Source organism: Lissotriton vulgaris, unplaced genomic scaffold (genome assembly GCF_964263255.1).
Source record: "Lissotriton vulgaris unplaced genomic scaffold, aLisVul1.2 SCAFFOLD_6831, whole genome shotgun sequence".
In the NCBI taxonomy this organism is placed as follows: Eukaryota; Metazoa; Chordata; class Amphibia; order Caudata; family Salamandridae; genus Lissotriton; species Lissotriton vulgaris.
The window spans coordinates 21,830-38,488 of NW_028245745.1; the positions used below are offsets into that span (position 1 = coordinate 21,830).

General features: G+C 42.2%; 1 non-coding gene across 1 annotated transcript; it reads right to left on the reverse strand.

Moving 5' to 3' along the window:
- Positions 1-16,339: 16,339 nt before the first annotated feature.
- LOC147666295 (U6 spliceosomal RNA) lies at positions 16,340-16,446 on the reverse strand. Its single transcript, XR_015304847.1, has one exon. It is a non-coding gene; the product is annotated as a U6 spliceosomal RNA (small nuclear RNA).
- Between the last annotated feature and the right edge of the window lie 213 nt (positions 16,447-16,659).

Here is a 16,659-nt window from a genome sequence, read left to right on the forward strand (position 1 = left end):
CATACGTAAAAGGTAGAACATGTACTTTTATCATTTACATATCATTGTAGTGCCAAACAGCCTATACTGCTTTGAGCCCTACCCCTCTCATAGGCCAGCATTGGCTATTCCTTAACACACTTTGAGGCTGTAATTCCTAATCAGAGAAGAGTAATTTTTCAAGTTTCATATATTTGGAATGGTGATAAATATTCCTTAGCAGTAAAGTTGCTAAAGAGATAAAATTGTGTGTGACAGAGTAAATATACATGCATTGTAGATAGTTGTTCTGCCTCCAAGACCCATTTTAGACAGCAAACCCACCCCCTCACTTCTCTTAGTTAATATGATTGTTTTAAAAATAAATGATACTGTATTGCAAAATAGGGTGGTGCATTTGCATTCTTCTTAGGAATGTCCACTCTTTGGGGCCTGTCTGCACTGGTCCGGTAGGTAAGCAGGAGTGTTGTTGAGCTCAGCTAGCTTTTGCATTTTGTTAGTGAAGAATGCTAGAGGAAGACCTGTAAATTGTAAAAGATAAACTTTATTTAGAGTCAAGGGGAATGACAGAAGGAAGATAAGCTTCATGAGATGCGCACCAAGATGTCTCAGAGGTGGCGCCAAAAAAATAAAAGTAGGCTCAGAGTATCCCTTTTGCCACATGTCCAATACACACACACACACAGCAGCATTTCACAAACGCGCCTCTCTCTATTCCACACAGCTGAGTACTAGGCCTCAAACTTTTGGTTTATCTTTGAACTCAAGTACATAGTATACTTGATAACTTCTTGCTTCTAGCTAGGTAGTCCTGTAGCTCCCAGCCCTGACCTGAGTTCTTCTCTGATACTCCCCCAGTCCTGACTTTGGGTAACCCCATCCCAGAGCAGTCCTCGTCATCATCATGAATCACGAGGACCAGAGCAACATAGACGTGGAGTGCAGGGCACTGCTGCTGAAGAACAAGTAGAGAATAAAACTGAACTGAATTATTTTGCCTATGTTTTTGTTTTATAATCAAAGTGACTGTTCACGTGTCTGAAGAACCACTTAAAAAGGAGAACACCCCTGCAATGAATTAAATCTGGCTAAGTGTGAAAGGGTCGATCATCACCTAAAATAAAGACAAAAAAAATACCCATCACTCAAGCTCCAAACAATGCAAATCAATAATCATCTCAAGACATTTCCCATATTACAGTTCAACACACACCCTCCCTCAGTGTCTGCCACCACTTTAATCCTCAATCAACTTAAATCATCACTCATGCAGTCACTCATTGTTGCAATAGATGAAGTTACTTCAGCCAATCCAAGCACAGGTAGTTCAACTTCAGATAGATATTCAATCATGTTTGATGTAGACAACTTTTGGAAATGGCCCTTTTTTCAGGGTTATCCCCAAACTTTTTACTTCTTCCTCCCTTATTTTTTCCTGGCAATAGGACTCTGGGCCCTTTACCACTGCTGATCATATGCTCTCTGTGTAAATAGTTATTGTAATTGGTTATCCATGATTGGCATGTTTATATCACCAAAAAGTCCCAAGTAAAGTGCACAGAGTGTGCCAGGGCTGGTGATACAAATGCTACTAGTGGGCCTGCCGCTCTGATTTTGCCACCCACATGAGTAGCCCTAAAATAGTGTCTCAGGCCTGCCACCACAGTGCCTGTGTGCAGTCTGTGAACTGCCATGTCCTACTGGTCAGTGTCCCCACTGACCAGGCCTAACCCTTTCCTTTCTATACACATTGGTCACTCCAATGGAAGGCCCAAGGTACCATCTTGGGCAGGGTGCAGTGTATGTGAAAGGTAGAGCATGTACTAGTGCAGGTGACATGCTCTGGTATTGAATTACAGCCATTTTTCATTTTTCACTATTGTAAGGCTATCTTGCCCATAGGCTATCATGGGGAATGCTGGCTACAGTGGCTAGCTGCATATCTTCCCATAGGATCAAGATAGGACATACAAGTCTAGTATCCATGAACTCAGAATTTAATAACACATCTTTTAGGAAAGGTGTTTTTTAAATCCTGTGTTTGAGAACAGCACTTTTAGAAAGTTGCTGTTTTCTTGTCTGACCTTTCTGTGTGCCTTGGCCTGTTTGTGAATTGACTGTCTGGTTTGTGAGTGGTAGGTGCAGGGTGGCTCCCAGAGGCTGAGTGGGCCATCCCTGGGCTGAATAGCTCCATCTGCAACTAGAGTGGTGGGAGGGGGTAGCACCTGGACCTGAATAGGGCTGTGCCTACCTTCCACAATGCAGGCTCCACCTCCTGCTGGGCGGCTGACGACCCTGCCCCTCTCTCTGAAAGGAAAGGGGAGGCCATGAAAACTAAGTGCTCAAGGAACACTCAGAACTGGTTCAGACCGGGCTCAGAGCCCTCCTGCACAGAGGAAACAAAGACTTTTTGGTGCATAAATACAGGACCCCAGACTACAGAAAATTAGATCATCCTGGAATCAAGAAGGAACCTCTGCCAAGGAGAAAGCTGGAAGACCGAAGAAGGAAGACTGTCCTGCTGTTGATTTGCTGGACTGACCTGCAGTTGCTTTGCTGCCAAGGAGAGGGGAAGGACTTTGATTTGTGCTGTGTCCCCTTGCTTGAAGGAACCTTCAAGGGCCTGAAAAAGAGCTGGCTCCTTGTTAAGAAGTCCCAGGAACAAAAGGACTTCACCCCCAGCTTTCCTGAACTCTGCTGAGAGAGTTCTGTCCTTCGTAGAGTGCTTTGGCAAGTTGTGGTGCCTCTGGAAGTTGTACCTGTTGGCTGGGAAGCTCTGCACAGGAGTCCACGCAAGGTATAACATCCCTCCCCGTACAGACCTGAGTCACCGCAACACAACCGCTGCATCCAGCAGCCTTGTCGCATCACCTCCCCAGGGTCCCAGGAGTGACGCATCGCTTGCTTTTCACCGCTACAGCTTTCACTTGGAACTTTTGTCTTTCTAAAGGTACTGTTGGCTAAAACAGGATGCAACTTTGTATTATTTTAACGCGACCTTAAGAACTCATTTGAAACCATATTCTTGAACTGTGTATGTTGGATATTTGTCATTTTGGTCTTGTTTAGTTTAGATTAAATACCTTTATTTTTCTAAACTGTTGTGGAGTCAGTTTGTGGTGTTTTCACTGTGAGTGTTGGTACAAATACTTGGCACATTGCCTTCGATAAGTTTGACTGCTCGTGCCAAGCTACCAAGGGGGAGAGCAGGGGTTATCTAAAGAGTGCATCCTTCTTACCCTGACTAGAAGCAAGGGTCCCTATTTGGACAGTGGTACCTTCCTCTGCCAACTAGAGACCCCCAGTTCTAACAGCAACAAATAGGAATTTGGTCTTGGCAGGCAGTCTTGTAGGATAATAAATAATTTTATGGGGAAGTCCTTCTAGTACTAAGTGATGTAAAAAGGAATAGGGGATAGGCAATTGGCATTCGAGGGGGGCAGGTATTGTCCCAAATGACATGAAGGAATAGTGGAGGCTTCTTCAATGCACACTGGTCCAACTGCAATACGGCAATATATATGTGACAAATAAAAAAATGGTGAGAAAGCATAAATATGACCAAAAAGAATAAATTTCCTCGAGCTAATTTTTTTTTTTTTTTTTTAAAGTAAGAACTAAGTTCAATGAGAAAGTTTTGAAAGTTCAATGGGGCACTAGCACACTTAGCCCTGGAAGTAGAGTTCATACTCAAACTCAGGTGGTTCACTCATAAGTGGGTCAGCTCACACATTTGATTCAATTTCTGACCAATCATCCTCTTCCTACTCCTGTGTTGCTGTTTCGAGGAAAGGTGTAATTGTGTGGTATAAAATGTTGGTTCATTTTGATCATAGTCAATCTCTCCACATTTTGAGGTGAGATACTGGTCCTTCTCACTGCGACAACTGCACCAGCTTCAATGAGCACACTTTCAGCAGGCACACAGTTGACAGGACATGCCAGATACTTTATTGCCAGCATCATGAGCTCTGGCCATTGGCGCATCTTCACCTACAAATACATCAATGGATTTTGATCCAAATAGATTATTTTGGATCATCCAGATACTCATGTAACATCCTATCGGTGGTCATTGGTGCTGACACTTGCTCTACATGCTTTACTATCACCTCTGCACTAGACTTGAGGCCTGACAATTGAAACCAAAAGAATGCAGAGGTTGGGTCTGGTCCTTTTATCTTTGTGTTGTTGGTGTTCTGGTTGATGGTATCATTGGCTTATGTGAGACAGGACTACTCTCTCAGGAAGTTGAAGGTTGCACCTGCAATTGCAGGGTGGGACTCAAAGTTCCAGGTGCTCCTCTTCTAAAGCTCAAGTGTGCTCTACAATCCACCTCTTGTATATTAAAGATCCCCTTCAGAAAAAGGCATGAAATTGGGCAGAAGTATTTTTTTGTGCGATCAATCAAGTTGTGTGGCACATATGTACTATTTTGGACTCAATGATTCCATGTTGCAGCCTTATATTAGAAGCTAGGCACAGGACTAAGCTCTCAACCTAGGCATGTGCTTCTGTGTTTTCATTCACAGCTGCAGGGACTAAAATTTAAGAGAACTTCTTTTCCTGGTCTTATAGGAGCTGCAACAATAGGATAGCTTGGCCCATCATACTATCTTCCTTGCTAACTTCCCTTGTGTAAATCTTGAAAGGGAGTAGCATCTGGGTCAGGTATTTGATTAGGCCCCATTTGTCCGCATCCATAGTCATAGCTTACCGAACTGTATTGCCTCCTCTTTAAATGACATAGTCATCGATCTGTTTTTACTGCTCAAACAGACATTGCAGCATGTAAAAGGTGGAGTTCCAACATGTTGGCACCTCCTGAAAAAGGGGCTTAACTGGTGCTCTATTATTATCTTCTGCATAATCTGCAGCTGCTTCCAGGTTTAAAAGAATGGCTGAAATGGATCCAGATTGTGCTTTAGGCAGTTTAGGCAGTACATAATCTAAGGCTTTTACCCAGAAACTCTGGGGGGATACAAACTTTAAATATGTTAGGCCAGTATTTCTTGTGTGTGCACTGAGTTAGCCTTTGACTGCTGTGCCTGACTTTTCTGAGAATCAAGCGCTAAAAAGGATACTCGATACCCACTTTTGGATTCCACAGTACTTGGCCCCATGGACACCAGAGGTGAAAGGCCCCAGTATTTATAGGTTGGGTCCAGTGCCGACTGTCTGCCCTCGGACCTTCTGCCCCTGATTTCCTATAGTGATATTAGTGATTGGCAAAAACATTGTTTTATCTGGGGTCCATCATTGTTGTATTTACTGACCTGTACAAAAATATTTCCAGTGTTACCATATGCTTCCGATCTGTGTTAAACCATTCACCGACAAAATACTATTTTTCATCCATTTATTTTTATATAATCTAGCAGCAACACTACAACTGTGTGGATGCAAAAATGCAGCTACAGTGCATGACACAGATCAACTGAGTAAAATCATTGTACAGTCTGAACCATTTGATCATGTTCAACTAAATAAAAGTTTTCCTCCTACATACATTGATTTTGTTTTTAAGCCAGAAACATTTCTTACAGACTGGGACACCAGGTGTCAGGTGTGCAGGTATAAAGTTCTCAAAATTCTGGTTTCTTTTCGTTGTGTGACTTAAATGAATTTGCCCTGAAGTCATCCGGAGTACTGAGTACAGCAGGACGCATAAGCCAGCTTCCTGACTTTTTGAACAAACATACTGTTTGACAAAGACGCGGTTGCTAAGAAGGGATTTATTATTGCTAGCTTTAGCCCAGCAGGAAGGAAAAAAATATGAATGTTTAATGTAGGAAACAATTCTATTTATTCTTTCCTTTCATTTCACTAACCCACTTACTGTATAAATAGCTGTTATTTTACAGAGAACACAGCATTAATATGCTACTCTAAAGTCTTATATTCGTTTGATTATTCCTATGATTGATGCATTTGAATGGTGTTAAGAGAGAAGCGTATTACTGTTTAGCTAGTCAGAAAAAAATATTTCACCATGGGCTGTGCTAATTTAAAACCTTTCATGTTTAGATAACTGCGGGCAAGGTTTACTTGAGCATGGACATATATCGAAGAAATGATAACAAGTTTAGGTTCTGAACTGAGAGCTTCAAAGGTGAAAAGTAAACAGGGAAGGCCCAAAATGCCAACATTTTACTAATTTATTCGTATTTATTTTTGAATTTGTGTTGCATTAACGAGCAGTGCTTAATAGGTAACAGCATAAGTAGGGGTGCCCAGAAGCCAGCAGCCAGCATTAGGGAATGTGCAGGCGCCAAACACCAAGGCAGCGAAGTCCTAATTCCTCGGTATGCCTCTCACATTCGCCACCAGTTACGCCCTGCCCCTCTTCTCTCACTACTGCAGGTTCTTTTTCAATCTTTCTTTCTTTCTCTGTCACTGTTTTTTTGTCTTTTTCTTCCTATAAATATATGGACCGCTCTCCAAAAAGGAGTGCCGTTGGCCCCCATTTGCATCCACCGACTGAAATTAAGCATTGCTAATGACGTTTAAATTGTCAGAATACGGTGCCGAAGAATAAAGTAAAACACAGAAAATTAAATAAAAATTAAAACTAAAACTTGACTAGAAACACACTCAATAAAAATAAACCGTTTTGCTCAAACAGGCCAATGCAAATTTACAAGCCCCTTGCTCCACTTTCGGTGTCATTTTTAAAATGGGAAAAGTGACGCAAATGTGGCGCAAGGGGCTCGTAAATCTGCCCGCAGTCTTTTGCCCAATTCATCTTTTAAGCGAACAGCCGTGTCAGCGATGGGCAGTGGAGGAAAAGGAGAAACTCAGTGGTAGCATTTTATGTTTATGCTGAATATGCAAATACTGATTAAGAAGAACTGGCAGTTTTCAGAAGGTTTTTAGTACTATAATTGTTTTGGGTTTTTTTACTGTAAAAAAAGAGCGGTAGATGTTCCCAATCTCACCATGCGAGTTATGGTTGGGAAGAGTAAAAGGATGTGTGAGGAATACATCTGTTTATATCTTGAATTAAATAGATCTCAATAATGCAGCTCAAGCTATGGGATCACCTATATGTGAGTGCAAAGGTGACCTGCTTACTCATTTCCAAGTCTAGGTGGGTAAGTAAGTTCTTCCAAACATGGGATGTCTGTATTTTGACATAATGAGTTTCTTCAGTGAGAGGATTTAGTGATCTTGTGCTATTACATCCCATGCCTTGGTGTTCCATGATGCACTAAATATTAGTCTTCCGTAAAGCAGAAGGACATGTTAGAATCGGGACCTTAAACTGCGTAGGCCAAATATTCTCCCAAAATTGTACAAAAAATGATATAGAAAGAACAGCTTCCCGCTGTATTTCAATTGAGTTTTTAGGTTGCATAGAAGTAGGTGAAATATACATTCTATATATATACAGCAGCTTTGGGAATAGAGTCATTGTAAATGGCATCCAAAGGTGTCAAAGTCAGAAGTGGGGAAAGAGGGAAGTTATGAGTGAGTAAAATGGAATGTAGCACAGGGGCTATTAGTTCATATTCCTATAAAAAAGAATTGGGTAGTCAATATTGCATTTGTAACTGGGGAAAGAATATGCCAGAGTTATCATTCACCAATTGGTGAACAAACATAATACCCTTCGCCTTCCAATTTTTGAAATAAAAGGATTTGCGATGAAATTTGAGAAATGTATTGTACCAAAGTAAGGAGGTTAGAAATCATGATTAAAATCAAGATCAGGCAAGAATGATGTATGTAACAAATGTTGGGAGTATTTTAAAATGGGATGTTTGAATATAAAAGTACAATTTCACAAATATATAACTTCTTTGAAAGAAAAATCATTCAGGAAGGGCCTCTTAAATGTAATCCATTGTGGAATGGGTAATTATTGAAAATGATTTATCAGGGCATGAAACTGTCGAATCAAAAAGGCAGAGTGACAAAGCTTAAAATCAGGGATTCAAAATTCACCTTTATTTTTAGGATGTTTAAGTTTAGGTAGGGCAATGTACGTGTGTTAATTGTTCCATAAGAATTTTACAGAAATTGAATTAATTTGTGTAAAATAATAGGTAGGAATAAGTAATTGTATAAAGAACCTGTGGCATAATCATCATTTCCCGAGGGTCTAGTCTGCCCCACCATGATAAATGTAGGGGAGACCAATATGAGAGAAAGGGTTGTAATTTTGATTTTAAAGTGGGAAAATTATTACTAAGGGCCCAATTATGAGTCCAAGGACTCCTAAGACTCATGGTGGTGGCGGATCCAGCCACCACTGCACCAGCGGTCTGATTGCTTGATTATGGCCTGGGCAGTCAGACCACCCTGGTACCACTGGCTCTGCCAGGGAACCACTATTCCCTGGTGTTAAAGTGGTGGTCAGTGGCCACAATATGCTTGGAAGGCTCGCCATGGTCCAGCGAAGCATGATGCAAGTTTCCTCTCTGCAAGGATTTACATGGCGGTTCCACCACCATGGAAACCATGCTGGGGAGGAAACACTGTGCCTCAAACATATGTGGATGCACACAGGGGGAGGTGTGGCACAGCAGCCAGAGTGGCTGACTCCAGAGTGTGGGGCTCATGGTTCGATTGCTGGTGGCAGCTCTGCTTAGCACCATGTGACTTTGGGCAATAGCTCACTTAATCTCCCCAATGGCCCCCAGCACCTTGAGACCCCTATGAGTGAGTTGTTTGTGCTTAAAAAAAACGGATTATTTATTTACAAGTTGCATAACATGTGCCCTCCTGTGTGCATGCACATAGGTTCCTGCACGGCATAGATGTTCGATCCATGCCATGCAGTAACCTCGTAGTGCGTTTCCACTGCAGTGCTTTTTCAAAGCCACCACCACCTTTAAATGAGGCACCGTCATGGGACCGCCTCACTGCCTGTCTGCCAGACTACTTGTTAGTCGTAATCTGGTGACAGGGCAACCTTCGCCGGAGTGGTGGTGCAGCGGTTTACACCACAGCCCCACCGCTCCACTGAAAAGTCATAATTAGGCCCTAAGTGGGTTGGAGATAGTATTTTTAAACATGGAGGGGCACCATGTAATTTTAGTGTTTGCAAACATATATTGCTAGCAGAAGGATTTTAAATGTAAGATTTCAGTTTTGGACAAATGAAGTTTATATTAAGAAATACTGGACTTTAAATTGATCTCCTGTATAACATGTCTACGGAGGTCAAGAGATTGGATATGTAGATAAGAACATTATCTGCACAGGCACATAGCTTAATTTCTAGGAAGCAATGTTCAAATTGAGATGCAGATGTATTACGTGCAAGGAATGGTTCTAGGCAAAGAACAAAAAGTAAGGGGAAAGGGGGCAACCTTGTCTGGTACCTCTATGCATAGTAAAATAGGGTACAAGTGGCCATTGACAAATACACTAGCACGTGGGTTAGAGTATAATAATAGCATGAATAAAACATATTTTTGGACCAAAGCCAAACCATTGAAGATTGGTGTACATACATTGCTTGTTAAAATGGTCAAACCCTTTTTCAACATCTAGAGATATTTCCTCTTCTAAGCCAATGTAAGAATATTAGAAAAACATCCTGGCATTATCTGTGGCAATCTACCCTTAAAAAACAGATTGAAAGGTGTAACAAGAAGGTCAAACAGCAGTTTCTGAGTGAGATGCTAGAATTTTAGCAACAATTTTGAAATCATAATTGATTAATGACATAGTGTAGTCATTTTTACAAAGGGTGTGATCCTTATCCAGCCAAGGGATAATTACAATCAAGGCTTCCAAAAAGAGCCACTAGCCTTTGAATTCAAAAGAAAGGAGTTTAAGTACTCTAATAATTTTGGGGCAAAAAAATGTTGAAAGGGAGGTCATAAAAATCTACCAAGGCCCAGTGCCTTAGCTTTATTCAGGGATTTGATGGTGTTTAAAACTTCTTGGGTGGTAATATCAGCCTCTAGTTCTCCAACAGTGTTGGATAGGGAAGGAGGTGTGGGGATACCATTGAAAAAATGTTGCATATTACTTTCGGATAGAATGTTATCTTCTATATATAATGATTTGTAATAGGATTGGAAGGTGATGGGGAAATCGCAGTGGTATAATTGGATTCATTACAAATGGGGCTTATATTTCATGTTCTGTTTTTTCATTTCAAATAGTTAGTTAGAATTTTGCCACCCTTATTATTACTGCTTTGGAATTTAGATCTGACTTTAAGAAAGATGTTACATGCATCAACTGTAGCATGACTGTTGACATTGTATTTGGCTGTGATTAGTTCATGTAAGATTGAGGTAGATGTGTGAGAGACGTAAGTATGTTAAAGTGTTTTGATTGTTGAAGAAAATTGAGATATTGAAAATGTAATCTATTCTTCCCTTTGGCAGAACATGCTATAGTGAAAGCCTGAAAAGAGACTTTAAAAATATCATGATGCAAATGGATGTATCAATAGGGTGACTAATTTAAATAACTCCTGAGTAAAAACAGTAGCTTTAGTTATACATTTTTTATCAGACAGTAGGAGATTATTAAAATCTCCATCCACCAGATTGGAGTCAGTGATAAATAAGTCTAAGGAAGACATACGTAGAACATGTTCAGAGATGAAAATGGAGCCTATTTCTGATGATTGTAGAGAGAGGAGCAATGATTTTGTAATAACATATAATCCATTTTAGTCACTCTATGATGTACATTGAATAAAGTAAACCCACATTTATCAAGGTTACATGTTTTCCAAAACATTGAATATTGGTTGAAAGGTGATGGCAGATGGGAATGCCTTAATTGATTTATCAGGATTACATTTTCAATTAGATTGCCTTTTCATAAAGGGGTTGAACTATTGATTAAAGTCTCCTGCTATAATAATGTTGGGGTTGCCAATATTAGCAAGTGTTCATTTGATGTTGTGTCAAATGTTAGGATCGGGTTCGACTGGGCATAGATGTTAAACACCCATCGTCCATTAGTATCACATTCTGGTGATAAGATCTGTAATTTCAATGTTTTATGACAGAGAATAGCAATACCACCCATGTCGTAAGCAGCTGGAGAAAGAAAACCTTACAAACTCATTGTCGTTTTAGTTTGCATGATTCTACATTAATACAGGACGTATCCTGTTAAAAAAGCAATTTGGGAGTTAAGCCTAGACAAATGAGAAAGTAGCTTTTGTCTTTTAACCAAAAGCCCAAGTCCATGGACGCTCCACAAGACTATGTTAGAAATATTGGTAACACACGGAAAAGGGAACAGGTACGTAATTGGCTAGCTGCAAAAACAGAAAGTGAGACAAACTGACACCATATATGAAAAATAATGATACGGACCTAGTCGACCTAAGTCCTACGTCAAATCTATAGGATATAGCATTCCACTGCCCAGAGCCTATTGGGAATATAGGAAGTACACTACATAATCAGATAGACTATGGTATCCTATGCCACAACACCCAGCTCATCCTCTCCCTCACCAAGGAATCATACATCACAAGGCACAGTTTCCAGGAAGGAATGAAGGATGTTGAATCCTTGTTGAGCATCAGCTGCCTGAAGCTCAACTCGGACAAATCGGAAGTCCTGCTCCTCTGATCCACCCCCACCTTGTGGGGCAACACCTGGTGGCCCCTGTACTCAGAAACCCTTCACCACCACGGTCCACATCCACAACCTTGGCATCATACTCAACTCCTCACTTCCCATGAACCAAAAGATCACCACTGTATCCTCCACATGTTTCAAAAACCCTCTGCATACTCGGCAAGACCTTCAAATATATCCCCGTCACCCATGCACTCATCACCAGCAGGCTGGACTATAGAAATGCTTGCTATGCCAGAATCAACAAATGTTTCCTTCACAAACTTCAGACCATCCGGAACACAGCAGCCAGACTTGTTTTAAGCATCCCACGACACAACCACATCACCCAGCACCTCCGGGACCTCCACTCGCTCCCTGTCGAAAAGAGAGATACTTTCAAGCTGCTCACACACGCCTACAAAGCCCTCCACAACACTGGACTCCAATACCTCAACAAAAGAATCTCCTTCCACGCCTCCAAGAGCAACCTCCGCTCCGCCAATGTAGCCATTTGTCAAAATCCCTCCCATCCAAAGAGCCATAACGGGGGGCAGATCCTTTTCCCACATTGAGGCCAAGACCTGGAACAAACTCCCCCTCAGCATCAGACAAAGCCCAATACTGCAAGCTTCAGAAAAGATATCAAGACCTGGCTTTTCGGATGACCTCGGAGCTGCCCGAACCCTCTCCCTTTAGCTTATTGTGACCCTTGAGGGTGAGTAGTGTGCTCTATTAATCCCTGATTGATTGATGAGTGATGTAATATATGAGGTCATTTACAGTGCATTGCAGGGACGCAAGTCAGCTCAACCAATTAACTGCTGAATTTCTCTGGTTTTGTATGAGTAAAACTTAACTATAACGTCACTGTAACCTTTGGGTTTTTCAGTGATCGATCTATATATCTATCTATCTATCTATCTATCTATCTATCTATCTATCTATCTATCTATCTATCTATCTATCTATCTATCTATCTATCTATCTATCTATCTATCTATCTATCTATCTATCTATCTATCTATCTATCTATCTATCTATCTATCTATCTATCTATCTATCTATCTATCTATCTATCTATCTATCTATCTATCTATCTGTCTATCTTTCTTTCTATCTATCTATATCTATATCTACAGATATAGATAGAATAATAGATATATTTCACCTCAAGGACTTTATTCGAAAGACATTCAACTGCACTCTCACCCCATGTCCCACGAAGATGGCACAATGTCCTGGTGCTCAATTGTATTTTATTGTCTCTACAAATGCAGTAACACCCAACACCAGATGCATATGCATTTCAGCTTACACCTTCAACTGGGCATGTATATTATAGTCCACAATCATCCTCCACTGGAAAAGACTTGAGCACACACAAGTTTGTGGACCTCCAAATTTTAATCTCACTGGCATGATGCCCATGACACAGTTGTTGCCACAGTAAACACTTTTCAAACAAAAATTAGACTTTCTGGTAGTGGTGGGAACTAAATAACTGGCGTGGAAAGGTATCACACTCTCTGCACTGCAAGTCCATTTGTGCAGGTGCTCTATTGTAAGTACCTTTGTGATCCAACAGTGGGTGGTGCTTGCTTCTTCCCCTCAAGCACACCAGTCTCACATTTTCAAATGGAGATTCCAGATGGACCATCTGGGACTCAATGCGCCATTTTCATGTCGATATGTGGGACATATTGTATACAGATTTCCAAGTGTCAAGCACTGCGTGCCCCACAAAAACTGATTGGTTTAGGCAGACATCTCACAGATGGACATCCCAGTTAGAGAATCACGGTTTAAAAGCGGCATTCACATTTAGGTATTGAGCAGCCCATATATTTATGCAAATACTCGTGATTCACATCATTTTGAATCATTCCCTAACTTCTCGATTCAGTGATCTCCGAGTGGGGCCAACCGTTATTAATCAGACCCTCACATTCCATGCCACTTGAAGTCCTAATTGTTAAATATACGTTTCGGTATATACAACCAACTATGCACAAGAAACGCAACAGTGATGTCACTGACCATGTCATGAATGATGTAAAATGTGACATCATCAGCAGTGCACGCGAGTTATAGTGAGTACAACTAACTATAACGGGGGAATTTCAATGGTTTTGTATGACTAAAATGTACAGCTTACTATAACTGGTGTAAAACCTATGGTTTTTTCAGTGAATTTCTAAGGCTTTTTAAATGCAAATTCCTAACTATAACATATGTCAAACCTATGGTTTTTTCAGTGAATTTCAAAGGTTTTTTGAATGCTAATTTCTAACTATAACGTGTGTCAAACCTATGGTTTTTACAGTGAATTTCAAAGGTTTTGTAAATGCTAATTCCTAACTATAACGTGTTTTAAACCTATTTTTTATTCAGTGAATTTGCAAGGTTTTTTAATTCTAATTTCTAACTATGGCATGTGCGATACCTAAGGATTTTTTCTGTGAATTTACAAAATGTGTAAATGCTAATTCTAAACTATTATGTGTGTGAAAATGATATTTTTGTAGTCTTTTTTTTTTTAGACTTTAGTCGAGATGGCCTACTTGCAAAGCTACAATAGACTGGACCCCAGAACTCCAGTTGTAGATGATCCCAAGTAGTACAATTGTGTGGCCGAATCTGGACTTTGTTCTTCCGAACAGGGTCTGACATGAACTCTTGCTTGCCCTCCAGGGTCCTACTCACGTCCTCTCTACATTCACGTGTCTCAGACCTCTTTGGACTGTACTGATGCAATAAAGCTCTGAAGTCTTTGTGAACTCTTCCCTATGACTTACTAGTTGCCCGATGGGTGAGGCATTTCTTTAAAGATTTGCTTTGTTCTTACCTACTGTGTGGAGCGGTATTTCAATTCTCAGTCCATTTCTTACTAATTTTGCCTGCTTTAAATGTGTTATTGAAATTGTCAGTTAGACAGTGAATAATGTATAACAAGTGCATGGTTTCATCTCTCTTGATATACAAGGGACGTCGGCTCTTTGATGTCCAACAATTCTTTTACGAAAGTATGGTGCACATTTTATAAAAAATTAAATAACAAATTAAATATATTCAGGTGTTTTCTTAGATAATAATGAAATAATAAAAATAATAATACTTTTTTTTTTAGACGTGTGCGCCCGGGTGCTCGCACCTCGCGATTTAAGGGTTTTTAAAGGTTCTTTAGGGACCCGCTGAGAAGCTCTTTTGGGGGTAAGGGAGTGTCTATTTTGCCTCCTTTTCACATTTTGAAACTTTTATGTAAATCGGGTAAAACGCCATTTTGAAGTGAGGTGCTCGACCGGGTGCGCGCACCTCGCAATTTAACAAATATATATGTTTTTTTGCCCATCGGGGTTCTTGAGGGACCCCCTTAGAAGGTCTAGGGGGTCAGGGAGTGTCTACCTTGCCTCCTTTTCACGTTTTGAAAGTTTTATGTAGATCGGGTAAAATGCCGTACGCGCGCTCGAGCGCGCACGTTAAGTCATGTGACTCACAAACAACACTTTTCATATTACGGTTCATATTAGTTTCAGTTCTAAAATCTTCAAAAACCCCACCCATTTCCCTCACTATCTGTTTCAGTCTCGTGGAAGAAGGATCCTCTCCAGCTTCTCTGAGAAATAACTGAAATGGCTGCCAGACAGGAATGCCCCGGTTACTTACCGGTAATCTTCATTACTCCGAGTATAGTCTTCCTCGCCACATGATTTACATAGTGAGCTTTAGCTCCACAACAGAACCCTCCAAAGCAAAAGAAAACACCTCCCACCCCCTCCCAACATGGCCGACCAGTCCCACCTGACCTCTATAAGAGGCGGACCGGCCCAACCAACAGCCTGATCTACCAAGCAAACAATGAAGCCGATAGCCAGACAGGGAGGGGGGAGGGAACTCATGTGGCGAGGAAGACTATACTCGGAGTAATGAAGATTACCGGTAAGTAACCGGGGCATTACCTCCTCGTTAGTCTTCCTCGCCACATGATTTACATAGTGAGCAAATACCCAAGCCAACAAGGCTTCATTGACCACCATAAAAACAACACCACACGGTGATGCAGAGAGACCAACCCAAGGTTGAAGTAGAATCAAAGCCAAGAAAACAGGGATCACAGGAAACCTGAAATCAAGATATTAAGGAAAAGTAGGCCAGCCAGGAGCCGCAGCACCTGCCTTCCGAACGGCCCCAGCGAAGACCCCCTGGACCGAAAGAGTCCCATGAACAAGGCGGGGGACGACACCGCCGACGCCCGACAAATCTCCACAGAGGAGACACCCTGAAGGGGGCCCAGGACGCCGGGCCACACCCCGTGGACCGACCCTGGACCTCCGCCGGATCCACCGAACCCAGCGAAGCGTAGGAAGGGAAGATAGCCTGTGGAAGCCAGCGAACCAAGGTGGAAAGAGGGCTAGTGGTCCGAACGAACCGGGCCAAAAGACACAAACACAGGCCATCCCACCGGGAAAGGAACGACGCGCGGCCAAGAGAAGCCAAAACCGCACGCCGAACAACCAGCACGGACAAGAGAGGAACCTCGTCGGCAGGGAAAAGCGGTAAAGATACCACCCGAGTCCGAGGCCCCAGGGAAGGAACCCCGGGAAGGACACGGGGGACATGCCGGAGGAACAACCCCGTCCGGCAAAACCCGCAAGAAGGGCGGGGAGCGGAGGAACGACCCCCGCACGCCCATCCGCCCAGCAGACACCACTGCCACCAGGGAAAAACCACCTGAAAGGTGAGGAACTGCAAAGCCACCGAGGGCCGGGGCCCAAAAGGGCGGACCCCGAAGAGCTCGTAGAACGAGAGAGAGACCACATATGGAACGCCTCACGAATTTGCGAGTCACCCTTGCGCAGGGGCCCAGCAAATCTCCTCTGTAACGTTCCAATATTGGTATATGTGCTGCCGAAGCGAGCACCCAAGGGGGAGACCGGCAGAGCGTCCGAGGGCGAAGGATAAACAACATCGGAGCCAAGGGAGCCAGGAAAACCAGGCCGTCGAACACCGGACTGTGGAAGGCCCGCAAGGCCGCCCACCGGGCCCACAGGGAAGAAGGGGCCACGCCCCAGGAAAACCCTCAGACCGGACAACCAAGACCCGCAAGGGGACCACGGAGGCGGGGACAGCACCA